At 42.5% G+C, this 25772-nt stretch overlaps 1 long non-coding RNA gene across 1 annotated transcript; it reads right to left on the bottom strand.

Annotated features, from left to right (window-relative positions):
• Nucleotides 1–10737: 10737 nt before the first annotated feature.
• Nucleotides 10738–16872, bottom strand: LOC140905973 (uncharacterized). Its single transcript, XR_012157009.1, has 4 exons — nt 16406–16872; nt 15935–16136; nt 14962–15146; nt 10738–10816 (listed from the first exon to the last, which is right to left on the bottom strand). It is a non-coding gene; the product is annotated as an uncharacterized lncRNA (long non-coding RNA).
• Between the last annotated feature and the right edge of the window lie 8900 nt (nt 16873–25772).

Genomic DNA, 25772 nt, shown 5'->3' with positions numbered 1-25772 from the left:
TCCTGTCCACGCTCTGGTACCGGCTCAACACCCTGGCCCCAGCCCCGGGTTTCCTGACCCACCTCCGGAGATTGATTCTAGAGTTCTTCTGGTCAGGAATGCACTGGGCCCCTGTTGGAGTTCTTCATCTACCCCTGAAGGAAGGAGGGCAGGGCCTGAAATGTCTGTACACTCAGGTCCGCGTTTTCCGCCTCCAGGCCCTGCAGAGGCTCTTTTATAGTGCAAGTAGTTCGGCGTGGAGCATACTGGCGCACGCCTTCCTCCGCCGTTTCCAAGGGCTTCGATATGACCGGCAGCTCTTTTATCTTTCTCCGAGGGGTTTTCCGCGAGACCTCTCCGGGCTGCCGGTCTTCTACCAGGACCTCCTCCGGACCTGGAAATTGTTTCTAACAACCAGGTCTGTGGTGGCCACCGTGGGGGCAGATCTCCTCACGGAGCCCCTGCTACACAACCCCCAGCTCCGTGTGCAGGTGGCGGAGTCCCGCTCGGTGCGCCAGAGGTTGGTCCTGGCGGAAGTTACAAGGGTCGGAGACCTCCTGGATTACGACCGGAGAGACTGGCTGGATCCCCTGACGCTCGCTCGGCGCATGGGGCTCTCTAGCCTCCGTACCCCCCGGCGCGTGCTTCAGGAGGTGAAGGCCGCCTTCACCCCCGCTGCTCGGGCTTATGTTAGCCGAGCCTTGTGCGAGGGTGCACCCCGCCCATCCCTTACCCCAGGCCCGCCGGACCTTTCCATCGGGCCCCCACCCCGTAGATCCCAACAAACCCCTCACCCTTTTACTGCAAGCCGGCTGCACGAATTGCAGCCGGTTAGCTTTCAAATTGCTTCACGGAAATATTTATATACACTTACGCTTCACACCCTTCATGCCCACACCCTGGTGTCCCGCCCCGATACAAAGTGGCGGGATCTCCTGCCACCTCTGGAGGGTGAGCAACCTCGGTGGGCCAGCCTGTATTCCACCCTGGTCCCAAGGCCCGTCGGGGACATCAGTTGGCGGCTCCTTCACGGAGCTGTGAGCACAGGCGTGTTTTTGACACGGTTTACCCCCATTCCGGACACTTGTCCTTTCTGTAATGTGAGGGAAACCCTGGCGCACGTGTATTTAGAGTGTGCCAGATTGCAGCCCCTTTTCCGGCACCTCACAAATATTCTATTACGCTTCTGGCTTCATTTTTCCCCCCACCTCTTTATCTATACACTTCCCATCCATGGCCCCAGAAAGTCGCGGGATCTTCTGGTCAACCTCCTCCTAGCTTTGGCTAAAACAGCCATTTATAAAACCAGAGAGAGGAGGTTGGCCCATGAAACGTCCTGCGATTGTGGGGCCGTTTTCCGATCCTCAGTACACTTACGTATCCGAGCGGAGTTCCTCTGGGCGGCGTCCACCGACTCCCTTGAAGCCTTCGAGGAGCAGTGGGCGCTGTCTGGGGTTCTCTGCTCGGTGACCCCGTCCGGTTCCCTCCGTCTGACCCTTTGATTGAGGGGAAGAGCGAGAGACGCCAGCCCCAGCCATTGCCGCTGTGGATACCATCATTCCTGTCATCTAGGAGGGGTCCTATAATACATGGGTGTCTACCCCCCCCTCCCTAAACCGCCCACCCCGCAGCCGTGCCCATCTTACCGGGCACTCTCAGGAGAGGGAGGATCGGTGACACTGGGCGCGGCACTGGGTAACTCGAGGGGGTGGAAGACCACGAGTGTCGAGGAAGCCCCCCCGCTCTAGGCCACCAGGTAACTCAGGAGGGTGGAAGACCACGAGTGTTGAGGAAGCCCCCCCGCTCTGGGCCCAGGCTAGCCTGAACACTTCTCCCTCCTGAAAGCTGCTGTGTTATACCTTCTGATTACGTTGTTTTGTTGCATAGTTGTTTTGTTTCCTTTGGTAATTCTGTAAGCGTTACCAATAAATTTTCTTTCTGTTTCAAAAAAAAAAAAAAACAACCTTCCCTGTTACCTTACTCAGGGGAAAGGGACCTACTTAGCCTGGGGCTAATATATCTGCCTTCTAGCAGCTCTACTGGAGCCATCTGGCCCGACTCTGTCACATGCCCTATAAATATTGGTAATGGTTGGCATAATAGGCACATTTTAAAGTTAAAAATATAAACTGCTTAGTAAAGGTAATAAAAAGTACTAATCATGAAAAGATGCTAATTATTTAAAAAACTGAAGGAAAAATTTTTCACTGTAAATTTTGGAAGGTGTGTCAACTATGTGAGGCAAATGTAAAGGAAAAGACTTATTTACAACTTTATTTTAAGTGATAGTACTTACAACAGAATCAAGACATGCTCCCTGTGGGCTGCCTTCTAATCTCATTTATGTTTGTAGAAAAGGAAAGTACCTACATTGAAGCCACTGGACTTACAGAGTTGTAAGCGAGAGCAAAATGAGACCATCTATATTTGCTGCTATATTAAACATGACCAAAAAGATTGTGGTTTGAAACATCAACATTTCAGCAGTTATACAGAATGCTGCCAAGTTGTTTGGCTTCCCTGTGCATTAGTATGGGGGGTTGGGGAAACCATGATTTTTTCATCATGAGTCTAAAATGATTAAGTGCCTGATCCTGCAAGGTAGTAAGTACCCTAAACTTCCATTGAGTTAAGGTTTGAGCTTATAGCAGGTTGAGAACTTTTCATGGAAACACATAGGTTTGGACAAAAAAATCAGCAGGAAGATTTTTCAGATTCAGGACAGAATTTATGGTCAAAATCAGAGAAAGGACCCAGCCCAGAATAGCAAATAGCCTAAACTGAGATTTGAACCTGGGTTTCCCACATCTCAAGTGAGTGCTATGACCACCAAGGTATAGAGTCAGTCCCTCCTGAAAACATCAAAGGAATATTTATTTATTTTTTACAAAGTGAAACAGTACTCACAGGAGCACTTGAGAGGCTGATTTTTTAGCCTGGTGGTAAATCACTAGCTAGGACATAGGAAAGCTAGGTTCAAATACCTACTCTGCCTGATTTACAGCAGGGCTTGAACCTGTGTCTGCAACATCCCCGTGGAGTGCCCTACTGACTAACATATTGGCTAATCTGGGGTCTCTCTTGTTCTTTTTTTTTTTTTTTTTGTGGGGAAAAAATTGTGTAATGAGAAATGAAAACAAGTATTGAAACTTCATTTTTTTTAAAGCAGAACCCTTGTTTTCTGACCTACCCTATTTGAGCTCCAATATTGTTGGTAAAATGATGAATATGCTTGGGATGCTCTACAAAAAAAGACTTGGTTCTTTAGTAATACAAGTATTCCTCTTCTTTTTGCGGATACAGACTAACATGGCTGCTACTCTGAAACCTATTTAAAGTCTGAGTCCCCTGAATTCACAGTTGTTTCTCACTCTTCAGGAGCTGTATTCGGGATCTCCAACCAATCATATTGAGCTTTTTCGCATTAACCTCCAAAGTTCCAGGCCACAGTGACTCACACAATGAATTCAGTATGGTTCGCATTAATTCCTGTTAACTTTCTTTCATTGTCAGCTTAAGGGAGCTCCCTTGAACAAAATGAGAGGTCAGCTCCCAGCATGCCTAGTGCAATACCACTCTAGCACATCCAGGTCAGGGATGAGCTGGGGATCAGAACTCTAACACACCTCTCCCCACCCAGTCAAAGGAAAAATGAAATACCACTAGACAACCTGGCCAGATCATTAAAATTTGTTGCTAATATTGCTTTCAGCTTAGGGGCCCAGATTCATTTATTGCTTTCTCTACTGAGGAAATTGAATACAATCTTACTTGCTCCATAAATTTAGATGACTTTGTGAAACCAACTATGAAGAACAATTTTGGGACAGATGAGGACTTAGATAGAGTGGTGAAAAGAATCTGAGTAGGATAATTTAGGTGAATACACCTTTTTGCCCCCCAAACAACTCTGTTAAGTTCAGTCTCAAGACAAAAACAAAACTAATGTTTAAAAAACCATCCTTCCAAAGGTTCTAAAACATTCAGTGAATTTTTTTAGAGCAGTACAGATAGTTTCACAGAAAAGAAATATTCAATCAACAAAAACAAGATCCAGACAGATTTCAACAGCACAAGAATTAAAGATAAGACCTTCCAGAATTGTATCAGTTATCTTTCCCCTTATGATTTGGGGAGCTGGCTTCAGGATATCAAATTCTGGATACAGTTTTCAGTCTTAATTTTAAAAGTGTGAATTTCCTGGGTTCTGATCAACTTCTTTGTCCTTTAAAACCCTTTTCACCTGGAAACTTACAAACATTGGGATAAAGAAATCTCAGTGATGTTAAAATCAAATTTTATTGACATAACTTCATACTTTTCTACCAAACAATCCAATGCTAAATGTTCACACGAGTAACACTAGTCCCATAAATTGTTGCCTTGATTAATATCCTCAGTAACATTATTCTCACATATAGGATTTAATGGGATCAGGCCCAATTGTGGGATCTCAGTTCCTAAGAAATATATAATAAGCAATGGCTCTAAATCTCAAAAAGCTCAGAACAGCTCCTGACTCTTCTTAGCTAATTTAGCTTCAAAAATGCAAATTATTCTGTGCCTATAGTCCCAAAGCCCATTACCACAGAAACATTTATTAACACTCTCCCTAACCTCAATAAATTTACTAGGAGCTAGTCTGTTTTTGTATGCTTGAAGTTAATAATGATTTTAAATTGTCAAATAACAGGCTCAAATGGAATTATTTAATCAAAGATTAATGATCAGAGATTAGTGCAGTACTATACAGATTACAGAAAGAAGATATAATTTATCATTCCCCGTAGACGGTGAAAAGAAGGCAGTTTGGTCCCTTCCTCTGTACCTGGTAGAATGCTGACAGCATTTATTCCTAATCTAAGTTTCCAACCCTATTTCAGTTGTAGGGTGTGAGACAAAAACTCCTTTTTGGAGGGAAAATCCTTTCCCATGATTACATTAACTCCTGTGTTTTTTTTTTTTTTTTACCTTTTCATTTTACCTAATTACTGATGGAATTTCTTTTATGTTATAGTTAGGTTACATGAACGATAAACTAAAGGGAATGCTAATCCAGTCATTATTACTAATGGCTGTGACGGCAGTTCTTATGGGGTTAAAAACATTTCAATGGATCTTTAATTCATCCATTAAAGAAAACATCTGCAACAACAAGTATGCCTTATCAATCACTGAAGATAAATTAAATCATAGGCACCCCATATCAATCACCCAGTCTCAGTCTAGCATACGTCTGTAGACAATTTTCATTCGCTTGAGGGGTCTTTTCCCTAGACATCTATATCCTCAGCAACTCCAGGTCTGTGGGAATAATTAGATGCAGCCCAAATCTCAATTACATTAAAAAAAATCCTGAGTACAGGTCACTCACAGATTAAGAGTCATCATTCTGGGCCTTAGAATTAAAAAAAACAAACAAACACTTTTTGCTAATATCAGAGATTCTGGGGCAATAGTTAATATGTAAATAAATTTAATTTACAAGGGAAAAAAAGAGGATTAAAAAGGTTAATATTTACTAACATTATAGATTTCTTAATGAGCCCCAAATAAAGGACAGTACCGAATTGTGACAATTCTGTCCCTGGTTCTCTATTTTCTCCAGGAGGAAAGTAATACTGTGCCAGTCCATTACTGAATCCAGATCATTTCCCTTGCTCTGCTTACTCAGCTGTGCTGGCTAATACATTAGGGCATGGTGGTGGTGATGGAAAAGAGGCTTTGCCTACTCCTCGTTTTGCCTGTGTAGCTGCATGAGAGGGAGAATAACTGCAAGTTCATGATGCTCTTCTTGCTGTTTTGTGATCTCCAAGGCAAGTACCCCGTACAGGGGAGAATAAAGATCATTATGCATATGACAATTTTGCCCTAAATTGTTGAAAGCACCTGTAAGTTTTTGAGCTGTGTGTGTTGCGCTAAGGCGATGCACATAGATTCGCTCCAAAATCAACTATCTTCACATTATTTTCCCAGCACAGAAGAAACATTCAGGTCACTAGGACTCTTATAGAAAAGTATGGGTTTGTTATTCACCCTGATTAAGTCCAGCAAGTTTACTGCCTCTAATATAATTTTTCTGAGTTTTACCGAGTTTGTAGAAATGTCTGTCAGTCAGGAAACAATTGATAAAGTCCTCCCTCTGTTCTTTGATTTGCACTCTTTATCTTACACTTCAATAAAAGCCTCTTATTGCTTCCCCCCGTTCCTCCTGGTATTGAACACAGCGATGTACAGATTTCTATTGACACAAAGGCCTCTTTACAGTGCAAGAGTGCAGTGAAAATCTGCCCCTCACTATGTAATCATGAAAAGAACAGGAGTACTTGTGGCACCTTAGAGACTAACCAATTTATTTGAGCATAAGCTTTCGTGAGCTACAGCTCACTTCATCGGATGCATACTGTGGAAAGTGTAGAAGATCTTTTTATACACACAAAGCATGAAAAAATACCTCCCCCCACCCCACTCTCCTGCTGGTAATAGCTTATCTAAAGTGATCACTCTCCTTACAATGTGTATGATAATCAAGGTGGGCCATTTCCAGCACAAATCCAGGGTTTAACAAGAACGTCTGAGGAAGGGAAGGGAGGTAGGAAAAAACAAGGGGAAATGGGTTACCTTGGGGGAAAGAGGTAGAACATATAGATATAATGTATCTAAAATAACATTCAGGACTTCACATTTAGTTTAAATACTTTAAAATATGTCCCACCTTCTTTTACCATCTTCTTTTAGGGCCTGACCCAAAGCTGATTAGAATCAATGGGAGAGGGGTAAGGAATCTTCCAAAACTCTTAACCAGTTTAAGGATTCTTTGCTCCATTAAACTGATCAAATGATATACTGTCATTTTGGGGAAAGAACAGAGTTCAATTTCCCCTGCATTTTTGGTTGGGTAGCCCAGGGTTAACCTCCTACTTTGACTTACAGAATGGTCTGCCAGTAATGTACATTGCCTCTAGAACAGAGAGGACTGTGTTTTGTTTATCTGACTTAGAAATAAGCCATCCTCTGGCACATACGCGCCTCACTGCATGTGAAGCTGCAGATGTTTTTTTCTAGAGTCAAGGACATAAGGAGCTAAAGAGCTGTCTTATTATTTGGGCCTGAAGATCTAAAAAAGACAAGCTTTACATTAAGAAAGACATTGCAGTTTCATGCTGGATATTGGGCTGGATCTTCAACAGCAACTATCTCAGGTTCATTAAATTATTTGACAAGAGTTAGTTCAACCTGCTCGGCACAATTCCTATTTGAAAACATGCCAGCCTTTCCTTTGCGTATCAGCCAGAACTATTCAAGAAATGTATCATTATTGCTATTTTTGCCTATATACACTAGTACAGTTCCTGAAACACTTGGCTATTTGGGCAATGAACATTCCTGGCAGCACTCTTTCCTAGATGGCTTCTGGGTCTGATCAAAGCCTTGTTTCCCACTCCATCTGATAATCAGAGGTAGATCTGGGGAAAAGAATGCAGCACATTCTAGAGATGCACATGCCATTTCTGAGCACGCTTGCCTCTGATCCACTGACGCAACCTATGTGCATCAGCTGTTGTATGTAGAATGTCTTGGAGTCAGTACTTAGGTGCTACATCTTTGCTGCTCCCCCCGCTTCCCCCAAACGCATCTCTGGTAGTAAAAGATGGAATTTGGACTAGTGTTTTGCTGTAGAATATTTTTATATAGTTGTCATGTAAATATATTTAGAAGTGTTGAATCCTAGTAACAATTTTCTTCTGAAGTTAAGATAGTAATTTTAAAGGTAACTGGTTTTGTTTCTGCTCTATAGGATCAGCCAGCCATCTGAGAATCGCTGAAGAGTATTTATTTCTGCTACTTTCTCTTAAAAGCCACCAGTCATTATCTGCTAGATTAGTAAACACCTATACATTTTCTACATGAATAATGTCTGCCATTTTCCCATCTGGGCAGATTCTATCTCAATTACATAGGAGTAGTTGATATCTAGATCTGCCTCTGCCTTTTCAATACTTGTCAAGAATTCTCTCCCTTAAAAGCAATTGTAAATAATTAATTATTAGTTACATACCATTTGCTAGAGGCACCTGAAGTCTTGTGTCATAAGCCATTTGATTATTGATATACCTGTTTTAATCTGTGTTGCCTCAGAACAGCACTTACAGGACTTTCTGAATCAGCGGTGGGATTGTTTTATTTCATGTAATGACTGCAAACTGTTGATTAAGGATATTACTCTCTCTCTATTGCATCCTTCACCAAACTATCAGAAATAGACTAGGGGTGGACAAACTGTGGCTTGCGAGCAACATGCAGCTCTTTTACCAAGCCCACCATGCCCCCCTTTCTCTGTATACCAGACTGGCGGAGGAGCTCAGGGCTTCTGCCCTTCAGCACGATGGTAGTGCTTGGGGCTTCACCCTCATAGGGCAGCCCTGCACCCTGGCAGGCAGCTCCGCAGGGCTAAAGCCCCAAGCCCCAGCAGGCTTGCCCAGCTCTCAAGGTTACAGACATTATCGTATGTGGCTCAGAGGGTCAGCAAGTCTGGCCACTCCTGCAATAGACTCTTGCCAAATTTGATAATAATCCAATTCTATTCTATTCGAGGCTTCGTAGATTTTCTTTTTTAATGGATCTTTCTGATTTGTGGAAGTGTCTCATTAGTTACATCTGGAATAACTTATCTGCTTGCATAATTGCCAATTTCTGCTGTCAGTGACACAAATGTATGTTGTGCGAGTGTACTGCTAGATAACAAGGAAAATTTACCGATATCTCAAAGGACTTTTTAAAACTTTATACTTAACTGGGTATATTATGGAAAATCTTTGTTCACACCCATGAAGTATAATACCCAAATACAAACAATATTTAGGGAATGCCCAAATGAGTGGCTCCTTGATCCTGGGTCCAGGTCTATACCAGACTTTCCACAGTTTAAGGCAACCTCAGCGCTTTCCACACAACACAGCCCCTGTGCTGGGCTAGCTAACCTCTCATTAATTATTATTATTAAATATTTGCGCTGCATTAGTATGACCCGGTGTGCCTAGGGCAGCCATAACTGGAAATGCCAATGTCAGGGCAGGCTTCAAACAGGAGAGCAGATAATCTGAAGACTGGTGGGTCACACTTAGTTTAAACTCCCAACCAGTCACAAACTGTGCTTTCAATCCCCCACACTGGTTATCAAGAAGCAAAAAAGAAATCACAGAGCCCCCTTTATTGCATTCCAGTTCTCTGGCTCCCAATCAGCACCTAGGTCCAGTACAGTGAGAAGTTATTTAAAAACTCTGTTCACATATACAAAATGTTCTTCTGACCCCAAAGGGTCAGCCATGTTACTAGGTTAGTATAGTTTGGATCTTACCAAAATACCACGTTGCCAACCAATCCTTTAGTGTCTAAAACTAAAGGTTTATTATATAAAAAAGAAAGACCAAGAAGAGAGATTTAAATGGCAAAACATACAAAGACTTCAAAGTCCATCAGGTTCCTAGCAGTATTGGTGAGTTTGCTGGCTTGAACATCCCTCTGGAATACATCCACAGCTTGGATGGGTCATTCAGACCTTTTTTCAGGCCTTCGTTTGTAGAAAGGTTACTCCAGAGGTAAGAAGCACGTGTGAAGACAAGAAGCCAGACTGAAGACAAAATGGAGAAAATGCAGCTGCCTTTTATAGTCTTTTGCCATGCAGCTTGATTTCCTTTGTTTCAAACACAAGCTGCCCAGCACATGGCCTGGTAGCTTTAGAGTTCTGTCCATAGGTATGCCCCTGCATGCCTTGCTGAGTCATAAGGTGTATCCCTTGCCTTCTCTCAATTGTATAGATGATGTCCCTTGATGGGCTATCAATCAGGCTAGGCAGTGCTGATGCCAATCTGTCTGGGAGTGTCACCCAGATGCTCAGCACAAGTTTGGAACTACAGACATACCATGCCTATAACCTACAATACAAAGGTGATACAAACACATAAATAAGATCATCATACCTGGCAAATTATAACATTTTTGCAGATACCTTACATGGTATATCTGGCATAACTCATTGCAATTTTACAATATTGGTATTCATAATATCCTAACGTGCCCCCCACCCCCAATTCCATACAGCATCACAATTTGCATCTACAGTTCCCAGTGAGGGAATGCGGATAAGAACTGTACACACACAAAAATAAAAGATAGTTTTGGCCCCTAAGAGCATACAGGGAGGTGAAGGAGAACTGGTAGATACAACAAATTAACAAAATAACAGTGAGAAAATTGTGATGAGCATAGAGTGTTATTAGAAGCAGCAGTCACAACTGCCTATCCATTGTTGAGCGTTTTGCAGGAATCACAACAAACAGGAGTTTTAATGGAGAGATGTCAAGGAGGATAATGTAGTGGACTTGCAGATTTTTGACAAAGCTTGCCTACCCAGTGGCATCGAGATAATGCAAAGGTGCTTATGGGAAAATGTGACTAAAGGACAATAAAGGCTGGCATTGCTGGTAGATCACAGCTGTATATGGGCAGCTTGACAGCATTTGAGAATATACCAATGGAAGAGATAGACTGAAAAAGTGAAGACGTGTAGTTTGCATTTGATGCAGTGGAAAAAGGAGATCCCATGGGGGAATGCTTGCTGGGTACTCCCTCATGCTGGAAAGACCAAACATACCCCTCCCCCTTCATGATGGTATAGATTAAATAAAAAATGTCAGTTAGCAAGCAAAGGATTAGTAAATGCAACATATCATGTTAGCATACGAACAGAAAACTTAACTTTTGGAGTTTCCTGACTTTTTTCAAGCTTCTCATTGCATTCATATTAACTTGTGACTTTAAATTTCCCTGCCATTTCCTAAAAGATTGAAGAGAGAAAACAAAATGGGGAAAGATTAAATTAAAAAAATAAATAAAAGCAAATCCAGTCCCCAAAGGCCAGCTTATTCCCCTGAATCATGGGAAAATATGTTAATAAAAGAACACTGGTACACACATCTGCACTGTACATGAAGCGTAGACAGACATGTATACTTTGCTATTTTTCTACTCTGCACGATCCAAATGGTATTCGCAACTAGCCATAACTTCATTAATTCAAAGCCAACATTTTTCAAAGCTTGCAAATAAACATAGCTTATACATATGGAAAAATATGAGATTGTAAGATCTTTGGGGAAGGGGTTGTATCTGTTCATGTGTCAGCATTTAAGGTCAGAAGGGACCACCATACCATTTTAGTTTGACCTTCTGTACAGGACAACTAACACCTCCCAGCCACTCCACACCAAGCAAACAGCTATAATCAGGCCACAGTATTACAGACCTTGGGAGACTAAAGTATTGTGTGCCACAGGCAGAGAACAGGAGGAACTGAGGTATAACAGTAATTGAGGCTCCAGCAATGGTAGGGAACTGATTAAGTGACATCTAGCCAGGTAATCTCAGCAAGTGACCCAGGCCCCATGCTGCAGAGGAAGGCAAAAAACTCCCCAAGGCCCCTGCCAATCTGTCCTGCAGGAAAATTCCTTCCCAACCCCAAATACAGCACAACCCTTGGCCCATGCCACTTCCTGCAGCCCCCATTGGCCTGGAACGGCATACCGCGGCCAGTGGGATCTCCGTTTGGCCGAACCTGTGGACGCTGCAGGTAAACAAACTGTTCCAGCCTGTCAGCAGATTTCCCTGACGGGCCGCGTGCCAAAGATTGCTGATCCTTGAGCTAGACCCTGAGAATGTGAGCAAGAGTCAGCCAGTGAAACATGTAAGAGAGAAAATTGTTTGTGCCACCTCAGAGTCCTGGCCCACCCCACCAGTGTCCCATCTCCAGCTATGGAAATCCCTGATGCCTCAGAGGATGGGGGGCAGGGGAGGGAGAGATAGTCACAGAAAACACTGGGGAGTGGGGGGAATTCCCTTCCTAGGCCTTGAATACTTTTGTATAGAGCCCAGGATAATCCTTGTAGTGCTTTTGAGTGCTACCCTAATCAAATGAATACGTTAATAATCACTAAAATGTCAGCTAAGTACTAATACTATTATTAACCAGGTTGATTTTTCTCAGGATTACTACTCTGGTATTCAGAAAAGGCTGAATTGTTACATATGCATATTCCAACAGCTTCTCAGCACAGCACAGCTGCTGCGATATCCGGTGACAAAACCAACCTTTAAGGGACATGGAAGACATCAGAAGGTCAATGTTACATGCAGTAAAAAAGCAAAAATAAGACTGTAAAATACAATACAAATAATAAAAAGACGCCATTGCCAAGTGAGAAGAACAGCTATTTCAAAGGACAAAAGTTGCCAGAGGCTTGTTCATACTAGACCAAAAAAAAAAAAAAAGATAAAAATGGAGAGAATCTGCCCATACATATTGAGGACCAAAGTGTTGACAAATGGAGTCTTATCAACAAAGACTTCAACTTTATAGGACTCTACTTGTGGTAACACTGTAACATAAGTCTCCTTTTGCTGGACAGACTGAGTAGTAAGAGGGACAGTGGCACCACTGACTGGGCAGTGGCATTATGTGGGAGAACTTGATAAATGGGTCATAAAAAATAAGGAAAAGAAAGAATGTGCATTTATTCCTGGAAAGTTACAATGAAATACTTACTGACACACGGGAATGGTTATAATGGATCAAACCAGCAGGATTCTAGCTCCAAAAGCTACTGGATACTTCAGAAGAAGAAGTTGCAGGCAGCTGTCGGACAACTTGCCCACAGGGAGAGGTTCCTCCTAGCCCCTAATACTTAGAAGTAGGCTTATGCGCTGAAAATGCTTGTTGGGTTTTTTGGTTAATATTTACTGTGTTAACTCTAGATAAGTTATTTGTGTAAACAAAAAATCCTTTTCTGAATGCTGTTACACGCTTGGTCTCAGTTATATCTGTGGCCATGAGTTCCACAGGCTGATTGTGCAGCTATATGAAAAAAATACTTGTATGCATTTTTTAATTTGCCACCATTCAATTTCAGTGAATGTCTCTGTGTTCTTGTATTATGAGACAGGGTGACTAAAAGTTCCCAATCTACTTTAAAGCACGTATGGTGCTGAAATCCATGTTATCATACTGTTCTACAGTATCCCGTGCCTTCGTCTGCCTCACCTGCTGTCTGAACACAGATCTATAACTGCCAAAACTACTTCTAACATTTCAAATCCCTAAGAAATTTTCCTAGAGCTTCTATTTTAAAAAAGAGAAAAATCTGCCAAAATGTTACACTCCTTCCCCTCAAATATGAAATGATTTTCCCTAAAATGCACTATGCAGGGTAGGCAATATCCAATCCTAAATCAATTTCACTTTTAGGCATTAGTCCTGTATGAGGAACTGCTAGCACTGACATCTATATCATTGTGGCGTCCTATTGAAGTCAATTAATTCTTCAAGGGCACGGTGGAGCACACTTGAAGATCCTGGTGCAGATTTGGGATCCTAACCTTCAGGGATATAAATTGGCTCCGTCTACCACTTAAGAGCTGGAAATCCTCTCTCTCCAATAGCATTCTGGACTTATTTCTAGCACTGGTCAGTTGAAGGATACAGGATTTTACATTTCGGACTACGATTGACTAAACTGCTGTATTAAAAAGATTGCTTATATTTATTATACTTTTTAGGCAGCCTGTCAATACAAGCAGGGGGATATGACAAATAGCAGCACTATGTCTTTTTAAAATTCTGTAAAATATGTTTGGTTTTTTTTGTAACATATGCAGCATGGACAATAGATATATGGTACAGTTTGAAGTTTGTATGGGCACTCATCTGGAATTAATTGGTCTGTTTATAATCGGTATCATGTTCTTGACTGTTACATAAATGCTAGACACCCTGAACTAGAAAAATCGGATCTAATAATTATTCTGTTCTGATCCAGAACTCAACTTCACAATTTGGGGCTATGATTAAAATTATAATGCTTTTGTTCATCAGGCCTCCTTGTTTTATTCCATCTTAAAGGGACACTAACATGTTTCTATGAGCATTTGGATCATTCGTTTTGAAAAAACTAGCTATAACTGTCACTCAGCAAGAGCTGATCATGACTTATATGAGTACAGATAGGGCAATTCTCCTCCAGAGCCCACTGTATTCATGACTGTGTCACTTATGTATCCCTGAAAAAGAGCTTAATTTCATTTTTCTGTTTTGTTTTTGAAAATCTGTCAAAAGCTTGGCTACATCCCATCTGTCAGAATACATCAAACCTGACACCACAAATAACTTGTGAAGAGTTTCAATTGTAAGAGCTCACTTGGTCCTTAAAGATGTAACATGTGACAAGTAAAGATTAAGCTGCCTCTCAGAATTCGGATGTATAACTTGCACTTAGAATGACATAATCCAACCCTCAGTCAGTGGTTTAAGATAATGCATCAAGACAAGTGATGCTTATTCACATGTTCTGTTTTGAACTGTTAACTCAAATTTGTGTTATTCTTAGATGGCTTTCTATAGGAAAAGAACAGCCCTTGAGTAAGATACTGTACTGTGTTCAACTCACTGGTTTATTCTTCCGTTACACAAACGGTATACAGAACTAATTAACCCATTTTGGCAAAGCTTCCCTGCTTTTCGTCTATTTGAAAGTTTTTATGAAGCTTTTCCCCAAAAATAGCCTTTTCTAACTCTTTTCTTCATGCCTATCAGGTCCAGGGTTAACTGTAATTCTACGCTCTCCATGGTCCCGTCAAGAACACCCTTTTAGGTCTCAGCCCTAAAGACGTGACCTCTCTGTGGGCCAGCACTGGTTTTACTTTCCCTCCAGAACACAGTTTAGGGTCACAATGCTCTTTCAATTCACTGTGAATATTTCAGCGTGTCTAGCTTTAGCCCAGCATCTGCTATTCTATTATCTCCCAGAGGCTATGTCAGCACTTACCAGAGAGCAGCCAGCTCTCACAAAGCACGGTACAGTTATTTTAGAACAAAAGCATTACAGAGAAAGCATATCAACAATAAACAGTCTACAAACATACTAAGCTTACCATGTATCACCCATCTTCCACATGGAGACCTGGGTTTGTTTCCAGTCCTTCATCTCCTTCCAGCAGCATTTTGCTCTCTTGGCTAAGGTGTCACATCAGTTTGTTACACGTGAGTTTGTGGGTCAACCTGGAGTCACTTCGAGCTGACACTGTCTACAGTTTGGAACCTTTGTTACCCAGATCTCCTGAAACAGATGAAACCACTCAATTCCCCTTTCCTCAAGGGGGTAAAGTTTCAAAGGCTGGATAGCTGAATAACTGGCATTGGGACTTTGTATTAATCACCCCCATTGTTCCAGATTCCATAGGAAACCCACCCAGTGAGCCAGGAACACAAAGATACATATAACTATTATTTGTACAAAGATTTATGAATATTCTGTGGGACCACAGAGTCTGGCACATCTCAGTATAATAGTCTTTGAAGTTTTCCACGCTTTCAAGAGCCCACATCTGTCACACCTGCCCATTAGAAAAGAAAGAATTTAATCCCTTTGCCCCAATGGGTAACAATGGTATATGAGTTGGAAAATTGATTCATTCTTTCATAAAATATATATATAAGAAGTTTCACAGTTTTCCACAATGCCCACTTCTAGACTAGCCATGCCCCAGAATTCCCTCTTTATCCATCCCGGCACCTTTTCCTCACACAATTCCCTCAAAACTCAGGTCTTCCACATAACCCACCAGTGATATTGCATAGCATTAAAAGTGCTCCCATGCAGCCATTAATGGAAAAATAAATCTCATTCTAGAGGCTTTGTCCTGACTCACCGAAATCAACTGGAGTTTTTATTTTGATTTTAATGGGAGAAAGATCAGAGTTTAGTATAGCCAAAAACTCTAAGTTTCCCAGTGATATTTGTTTTTGTGTGTGTGTGTTGGAGGGGGAGAGCTCTTCTTGGATTATAAGTGTAACTCCCCACCACCCCTTTCCTCCCTGGGTTACTCAGGAGCAGGCAACACTCACCTGTGTGCCTGGGCGCCTGATGTTGTTGACATTAAAGGAGATCCTGAGTATCCCAGTGGTGATGTTGGATAGGTGGGAATCCTCTATCCACACCTCTGCTGCAGTCCTTTGCTCCGAAAGGAATTTGAAATTGGCAGTGCCTCCACGTGGCTGGGCTCTGTACACACTCAATGGTGTACCTTGGGAACCTCCAGGAATAAAGCTATTCTCATAACAAATAATAATAATATAATCTGTGGCATGGGTGTAACTCAAAAATACCAATTATAAATAATATACATCCAATATACTTAAATTAGAGCTAACACACCTTTACTTAACAACTTAAAGAACAGGGTATAACAGACTAAAATATTTCACGATTAATTCAAATCCCCGGGGGGGGGGGAGTTGAATAAAATCAATTAACAAGTATAGGATACAGTGATAAATTAAACTTCTCTAACTGGCATTGACACTGCCACCACTCACCCCACCCCGCAGTGTACACTCCTCTGGATTTCAGAGTCCGAGACACCGGCTTGTGTGGGCGCTCTGGAAGATCTGCAGCTGGAGACAGCACTCAGTTGTTTCTGTGTATCAGGCCCACCAAGGCAACAATCTGCACAACCCCTCGGACGATTGGAGCTGGCCCCACCAGACGTCAGCAACTCTGGGTCCTGGTTTGATGGGAAGATCACTCTGCTCGACTCAGACTCAGTCTCTCTGTGGTGTCCCTTCCCGAGCAAGTACTTTCCCAAACAACAGTGGAGGTTACTCACAGTCCTTCACTGCAGGCCCACCCCAGTCAGCTCTAAGCACAGCAACAGTCTCTGCCCGGGCTCCAGTGAAGCCACCAACAGCCGCTGAGGCTTCCTGCTGGATCAAAGCCCCTGCAGGCTCTCAGCAGCAGCAGCAGCAGCTCCTGGTATGGACAGAGCTCCACAGCAGCACTCTCATTCCTCTTCCCAAAATGGAGTTCACTGCCTGCTCGCCCTGCAGCAGGAAGTCTCTGCCTCTTTCCTCAAGGCCTCGTGGGAGTTGCAGTCTCTAAGGCTAGATTGCGGCACACAGGCTTTTCCCCGGAACACTCCCAATAAAGTTCAGAGGCCCCTCTAGTAAAAGGTGCCTACATAAGGTTTACAAGGCAGGTACCACGCTTTCTTGGTATCTTGTGTCACCTGAGGCATACCATCAGTGCTTAATAGAGTGAGAGTTTAAAGTCAGAAAGGAGCACCAGATCATCTAGGCTGACCTCCTGTATATCACAGGCCACCCAGCACCCATACACTAAACCCAACACCTGGAATCAAAACAAAGTGTTATGGCCCTCAAGAGACTAGCACTAGCTAAAAACAGGTAAATATATCTCATGAAAATTTCCAAGAGAAATTAAACCTTTTCCAACTCATTTGAAGTTATCAGTTAAATGTTTTATTCTTTTTACTTTTAATCACTGTCACTACTACTGCCCCCTATACATTTCCGCAGAGTCCCAATCACTGTAGGATCTAGGAATCAAACAATTAATAGTAGTCATTTTCTTCCTAATCACAAAATTGTAGCCAAACATATCAAAGTTACCTACTACTAGTTCACAGCGTCTTGAAACATAATCTGCACAGTGTGATAATGTACTCTTCGGGCTTGTTGATTTACATCCTGACCTGACTTTTTATGAGAAATAAATATTGCTGTGCAAGACATATAAATGGATTGTGTCACGGTGTTCTCCCAGATGCTGATTGTAGTTGTTTCAAATTAGTGTGAAGAAAGGGAGATGAGTGGGTCCAAATGTTCAGAAAGATTTGGAAAATTATCAGTTCTCATCCTGCACATGCATTGTAACATCATCTACACATAGTACTTTCGCCATACCTATACCATTTTATCTACTGCACTATATTTTACATAATTAAGGGCATATTAATTCTTATATACTGAACTGTTTGTTTTTCTATTCCATGGTTGGTCTGAGATGGAATTAAAATTGTCTGCAAACATTTAGGTGATTTCACTCAGGGAAGTTGGACAATATTTCAATAGTTTTGTTAATTCCTTTTTATGCCAAAAAGAATCATTTTATTTACTTGATAAGCAAGTAGCAAAAGAAGATTACGGGTAATAAAAATGGATATAGGAGCATGTATATTCTATCATTTAAAAAAACATGAATTGTGTAAGGGGACAGTTGCCCCCTTACTAACAGTCAGTGAGGGTGTTTTAGTTGCTAGCTCCCAGTATTAAAAAGGAGGAAGGGTCAATGGGGAATCAGGACCCCGAGACTGACAGCTCCCAGGAACAATGGGGAGAGGCCAATGCTCCAGGTCAGCCTGAATGACAGGGTGAGTAGGCTAATCAGGGAGTCAGGAGGGCAGGGACGTCCCGTCCTCCATGTGAGCTGGATATGCCTGGGTCAGACAGACAGAGTGGGGCCGAGCTAAGGAGAAAGCAGGGGCCCAAGCTGAGCTGGGGAGCAGAGCTGTGCCAGATCCAGAGGGACCAGAAAAGCAGCCCAGAGAGAGCAGACCCTGTGCTGGGAGCAGAGCTGCTGCCCCAAAGCCAGAGGCACAGCCCAGAGAGAGCAGACCTGTCCTGGGAGCAGAGCTGCAGCAACCAGAGCCAGAGGGGCCAAAGAAGCAGCCCAGGGAGCTGGAGGCAGAGCAGCAGCAGCAGTGCAGAGACCGAGTGGTGGAGCTGGGGCTGGAGCACTCTGGAGCTGGGTGCGGTGAGCAGCTGGGGAGAGCGAGAGGGACCCTGGGCAGCAGGCCCAGCACAGAGAGACGCCTCAGCCAAGAGGCTCTGCAGGCCAGGCTTGGATCGTAACCCCGACAGGGCAGGGGTGACACTGGGAAGAAGGGTCCTACCACTTAGAGCCTGAGAGCATGTGGCCACCACCAGAGCAAGTGTCCAACCCACAGCATCCCTGCAGCACAGCCAGAGCCTGAGAAGAAGGCCTGGGACTTACAAGGAACAGACTGTGAACTGCCCGGACATTCCAGAGACATTGTTTGTGATGTTCCCCGCCACAGAGCGGGTTGATGTGTTTCCTTTAACCTTTCCCATTTTCCTTATTCTTTTTAAAATTAATTGTTGATTAAATAACTTGCATTTGCTTTAACTTGTATGTAATGGTCAGTGGGTCAGAGAAATGCCCAGTGCAGAGAGAGTACCCCGGAGTGGGGACACCCTAGCCCCCGTCCTAGGTGACCACAGCAGGTTTGGGGGTCAAGCCCCCCAGGAATTCTGGGCCCAGCCTTGTTGGGGTTACGAGGACTCTGCCAGACAGGAGAGTGGAAGGGGAGTCCTCAAGGGCAGGGAGGCCACTGGGTAAAGGAAGCGGGAGCGAGGACTCAGATCCTTTCGCTAGCCCACTTCACCGGGGTAGTGCAGAAGCCAGGAAAGTTCCCTACAATAGCGGGACTATTGCCCCACTTACAATTGCATCACAACCCACATCGCCCAGTCACTCACCTCTTAAAATTGACTGAGAGATACGGGATTTAGCAATGGCAGAATACAGATTATCTCTTGAGAGAATTTCATCTTTTTCCAGTTAAATTAAAAAGTCAAACTACAAGGGTCATGAGTGAAAAGAGACTAGCCACATTAGTGCCTAGTAATTACCAGGATGCATTTATTAGACTACTAGCGCTATTCATATTAATTAGGTAATTGGATGAATGTTGCATATACAGCAAGCCCTACAGTTCAAAGGTACTTAATAGAAGCACAAAGGTATGGCATTACTTAATTCTCTACAGCTTCACAATATATCCATTCTAGCTATACTACCCTTTTAGAATACTAAATTTAAAAAATACTAGCAGCGTTGAGGTACAAATGTTATTTCCTGCAGATTGAAAGGGCACAGTTCTTAGTTAATTGGGGGAGATGAACATGGCTCTAAGTAATCTTTTTGCTTCCTCTGATCCTGGAGCCAAATCAGTCACTGATGTAAGTTAGTGCAGAAACAAGTCTGCTATAATTTTTGCCAGGGGTTGGTAGACCACACTGAACTATAGGCCTGCCCCTCCAGCTCCAGAACTATAGGCCTACCCCTCCAGCTCCAGAATTGTATGTTTTGCATGTTTGTCATGGGACAACAGTTTTCGCTGGTGAAAACAGAGCTCTTTTCCAAACTCAGGGAAAGTGATAAAGCCATAAAAAACTTATTCTACATTTGGTAAGAACATATTTATTTATTTATGTATTTATTTTACACTGGGGCAACTCTCACTGGCATAAAACCAAAGTAACAGAGTAGAGTCTCAGGCCTACGGTTTCCATTTTAAAAGATTAATTGAGCTATTTGACTTTTCTCCCTTACACCTTTTCTGGGGAAATATTTGTGACACTCTGTACCTCGGGGGGAACACCCAGCACCCCCATGTTGATCCTTGTAAAATGATTGTGTGGTATCCAATCCAATATTTTATAGGCAAGATCAATTTACAAAACCTGGCTAAAACAAGGGTTCAGTTAGGGATGAGGATGAGGTTTGTCGGATAATGTAACAGCCACTACTGATTAACTCAAATTTTCAGAAGTAACCATCTAGTAGGAGGAAGCACATTCTAACCAAACATCCGTCTCTCTCTCTCTCTCTCCCAATAGCACCCTGCATTGTGGCACTTGTAGATATATCCATCTAGCAACAGTTGCTAATTAGGAAAGGGTCTCATCCTCTCATGGCTATTTCTATACACCAGAGCCTTCTGGGAGAGCATATGTTGTTAATAGCTTCCAGTGTGGTATGAGAAGCCTGTAATAGGATACTGTCAGGATGGTTCAAGTAGGAAATTAAGATTTACATCCAAAGCAGCAATCTGACACAGCATGTTGGACAAAATGGCCCGGAAAAGTGTGGTGTGTGTACTTCATCACACTGACAGCAAACAGGTTATTGTCCATCTTACCAGCGGAAAAGTTCAATTGCATCAGCCTAGAAGAAACAGAATTGGACGCTGATCAGTCACTCATTAACTGCCAATGCTGCAATGCCCATTGGGCATTGAGTGAAAGTACAACAGCCACCCCTTGCTGGAGCAACCCCTGGAGTAGCAATTTGAGAACAAAAACATATGGCCTTCAACTTTCTTTACACCACTTCCTGGCCAGAACATTTCATAGAATCATAGTATCATAGAATATCAGGGTTGGAAGGGACCTCAGGAGGTCATCTAGTCCAACTCCCTGCTCAAAAGCAGGACCCATCCCCAATTAAATCATCCCAGCCAGGGCTTTGTCAAGCCTGACCTTAAAAACTCCTAAGGAAGGAGATTCCACCACCTCCCTAGGCAACGCATTCCAGTGTTTCACCACCCTCCTAGTGAAAAAGTTGTTCCTAATTTCCAACCTAAACCTCCCCCACAGCAACTTGAGACCATTACTCCTTGTCCTGTCCTCTTCCACCACTGAGAATAGTCTAGAACCATCTCTCTGGAACCACCTCTCAGGTAGTTGAAAGCAGCTATCAAATCCCCCCTCATTCTTCTCTTCCGCAGACTAAACAATCCCAGTTCCCTCAGCCTCTTCTCATAAGTCATGTGTTCCAGACCCCTAATCATTTTTGTTGCCCTTCGCTGGACTCTTTCCAATTTATCCACATCCTTCTTGTAGTGTGGGGCCCAAAACTGGACACAGTACTCCAGATGAGGCCTTACCAATGTCGAATAGAGGGGGACAATCACGTCCCTCGATCTGCTCGCTATGACCCTGCTTATACATCCCAAAATGCCATTGGCCTTCTTAGCAACAAGGGCACACTGCTGACTCATATCCAGCTTCTCGTCCACTGTCACCCCTAGGTCCTTTTCCGCAGAACTGCTGCCTAGCCATTCGGTCCCTACTCTGTAGCTGTGCATTGGGTTCTTCCGTCCTAAGTGCAGGACCCTGCACTTATCCTCGTTGAACCTCATCAGATTTCTTTTGGCCCAATCCTCCAATTTGTCTAGGTCCCTCTGTATCCTATCCCTGCCCTCCAGCATATCTACCACTCCTCCCAGTTTAGTATCATCCACAAATTTGCTGAGAGTGCAATCCAAACCATCCTCCAGATCATTTATGAAGATATTGAAGAAAACCAGCCCAGGACCGACCCCTGGGGCACTCCACTTGACACCGGCTGCCAACTAGACATGGAGCCATTGATCACTACCCATTGAGCCCGACAATCTAGCCAACTTTCTACCCACCTTATAGTGCATTCATCCAGCCCATACTTCTTTAACTTGCTGACAAGAATACTGTGGGAGACCGTATAAAAGCTTTGCTAAAGTCAAGATACAATACATCCACTGCTTTCCCTTCATCCACAGAACCATTAATCTCATCATAGAAGGCGATTAGATTAGTCAGGCATGACCTTCCCTTGGTGAATCCATGCTGACTGTTCCTGATCACTTTCCTCTCATGTAAGTGCTTCAGGATTGATTCTTTGAGGACCTGATCCATGATTTTTCCGGGGACTGAAGTGAGGCTGACTGTCCTGTCGTTCCCAGGATCCTCCTTCTTCCCTTTTTTAAAGATGGGCACTACATTAGCCTTTTTCCAGTCATCCGGGACTTCCCTCGTTCACCACGAGTCTGCAATCACAGCCGCCAGTTCCTTTAGCACTCTCGGATGCAACTCGTCTGGCCCCATGGACTTGTGCATGTCCAGCTTTTCTAAATAGTCCCTAACCACCTCTTTCTCCACAGGGGGCTGGCCATCTATTCCCCATGTTGTGATGCCCAGCGCAGCAGTCTGGGAGCTGACCTTGTTCGTGAAGACAGAGGCAAAAAAAGCATTGAGTACATTAGCTTTTTCCACATCCTCTGTCACTAGGTTGCCTCCCTCTTTCATTAAGGGGCCCACACTTTCCTTGGCATTCCTTTCACTTTCAGAGAAGGCTCAGATATCAATATTCAGATTTTGCAGCTTCTCAAAGAGGAGGACAGCTTTAGCTATTTCTAACATTCCAGGCACCAATTTTATATCGACTGCCAACACACAGGGTACCAGAATGGCCCTTTAACAAGGTTTCAATAGTAATTTTTGCCTCAGAGGCAAATAAACTCTTGGGTATTTCAGCTAAAAGGTCAGTTGACCAGATTGTTGCACACATCTTGTCTCTCTAATATCCTGAGACCAACATAACTTCAACAACATTGAATATAACAAAAGAGAGAAGCAGGTTTTTTTCTTTTTTAAAATATCTTTGTTTGTTCCTGCTACCAAATGTTAATTAATTATTATAATTAGGTTTGATGCATGCTCTGTATTAAGCAGTAGTACACCACGCTCAACACAGTCTATGCACTATATATAAAGTAGTTTTAAAATGTACACTGTAATAATTGACAAAAGTATATAAGGCCATCTTTGAAGACACACAAACAGAGATAAGGTTTGCCTCAACCTTCACTCTGTTTCCTGACTTTTTGTTGTGTGATTTCTTGGGGTAGAGATCATCTTTTTGATCTAGTGTGCACAGCGCCTAGGACAATGGGATCCTGGTCTATGTCTGAGGTTCCTAGGCACTACAGTAATACAAATAATAATCATATGAATATGTAATATTGCTTCAATGGTAGATTGCTGCACAAAATCCATAATAGCATATGGAAGTGTTCACTATCTGTTAAACTGATGATCCATTTGAGAAGTGGAATTCAACATGCACTTTTAAACATCTCACCTGCACTCAGCTTTTCAGTGCAGCACTACCGGAACTATTTGAAAATGCCCTAGCAGCTTCAGACAACTGCCCTTTCATTATTTAGCTATTGTTTTTGAAAGGAGCCTGACAGCGAAATATTTCCTTCTACTGTGATCCAGTACAGTCATGTTGTGGCTAAATACAGAAAAGAAGAGCGCCCGTATAGGGTTTTACTAAATCAGGGAAAGTTTGTTTATAGCCAAGGCCTTGGACATCTCTTTTGTCCATCTTTTTACTGTACCTTGTCTTTTCTATTTCATTTCATGAGCTGCACTTGGCATTAAGGTATCCTAAACTGCTAGAAGTTTTCTTCCTACTGTTTTCAAAATAATCAAATAGTATCAGCAAACCATTCAGGGATACATGGCTGGGGAGCTGGAGGAAATGACTCATTTTAATTCTTCAGCCCCTGTAAAGCTTTGGCTCTTCAACTCACATTTCATTCGACAAAGACAAATATGTTTCATTCCCAGGAACCTTACAAGTCTCCCCACACATACTGAAGTTTCTGTCAATCACTCTTCATTGTTTGGCCCCTATGAAGCAGTGTGTAAACAATATTTTCATAAATTAAGATTCGCTTCAGCTTAATTGCTTCTTGTTCATCTACAGAGAGAATGAAAAAGTGTTATTCCTTTTCTGTTTACTGACTGTGGGCCTGTTTGCTTGAATCCTTTTCACTGCTGTATTTTCCAACATATCCTAAGACATTACCATACGTGTTTATTTGGCATATTTTGAGTGAAAGCAGAAACTTTAAAGCAGTGGCACTTTGAAAAACAAAGATTTAATATGGTTCTTTGTGCAAAATGCAACTTTAAATTAAAAAAAAAATGTTGGCATGAAAGATGTAGGCTTTCAAGAATTATATTCCCCTATCACAAAAAAAGCTATGTTCTCTTTATCACCTAAGCAGGTACAGCATTTCAAGGCACATAGTAAACTTCTAAAGTCCTTGTTTAGGGAAGGGAAGATGGTAATTTCATTAATGCACAGGACTGCTTATAGGGCTGTTAAATGGGGGGGGGGGGGGTTAAAGGTGACTTACAGTTATTTTGTGAAAAACAGCATATTCAGGTCACTTTCACATGTGGGTGGGTATTATGTAAAGGTCATAATTGTTCAAAGGGGTGCAAGCTATTCACAAAGACCTTCAAGAATCCCCAAAGTTTGACAAATTTCAACATAAATCAGAACATTCTTACCAAAATATATAATAGATTGTTTGTTACTATCATCCTGTTTTAAAAGAATAGAACATCCAGTCAGGGAGTGGAAAAATGCCATGCAGCTTAGCTGACCATCATCATTATGAATAGCAAATAGAAACTAGTCAAAGCAATCAGTTAGCAATAAACTTCCTGGCTGAAATTGTATTAATTTTGCCAAGTTATTTAGGCCTAATTTTTTGAAAATTCTTACTCAGTTTTAGAGTGGCCAGTTTGAGACATGCAAGGTAAAATCATAGCTCCATTAAAATCGAAGGCAACCTGTGGACTTCAATGTGTCCAGGATTTCTCTTGCATAGTGTGTTATTTAGAGATGTTGAGCACCTAAAGCTCTCACTGAAGTAAATTGTAATTGTGGCTCTCCAGCATTCCTGAAGATTGGGGTTTAGAGAACTCAAATGGGGAAGTTGAGTATCACGGTGTCCTGAAATAGGTCACAGATGTGAGTGCCAATCACAGTTTGGACTGTGAGAAAACTGGGCAGACACACCCAAACTGGAAGTATACGTTATAATTAGATTTCACCAAACCAGTAACAAATGGGTACTCCTGGATCACTACATTAGTTTTTCCCTGGAGCCATAGACAGTTACCCTTAGGCTCGCTAGCCCCTACTTTGCCATCCAGACAGACTGGACTTTATGATGAGAGGTTATTAAAAGCAAAACCACTACATACTAGGTTCTTCCAGCCCCCAATGGCCAGTCACTTTTCCTAGGTCAAGGTATACTTCAGATCTCACCAAAGACAATGCCGAAGCCAATTCCTTTCTTAAATTAAAAAGATTTATTAGCTAAGAAAAAGAAATGAGTTTTGTTGAGAGGTTAAAGCAAGCAAATCCATTATAGGTGAATTAAAGGTTGTAAGTTCATTATGATAGCACAGGTGCAGTAATTTGCTGGTTTCCTATAGTCTCTTAAGGTTGCCC

Source organism: Lepidochelys kempii, chromosome 2, assembly GCF_965140265.1.
Source record: "Lepidochelys kempii isolate rLepKem1 chromosome 2, rLepKem1.hap2, whole genome shotgun sequence".
NCBI lineage: Eukaryota > Metazoa > Chordata > Testudines > Cheloniidae > Lepidochelys > Lepidochelys kempii.
Note: the sequence above shows the minus strand (reverse complement) of the source record. Positions and strands in the feature narration are given on the sequence as shown.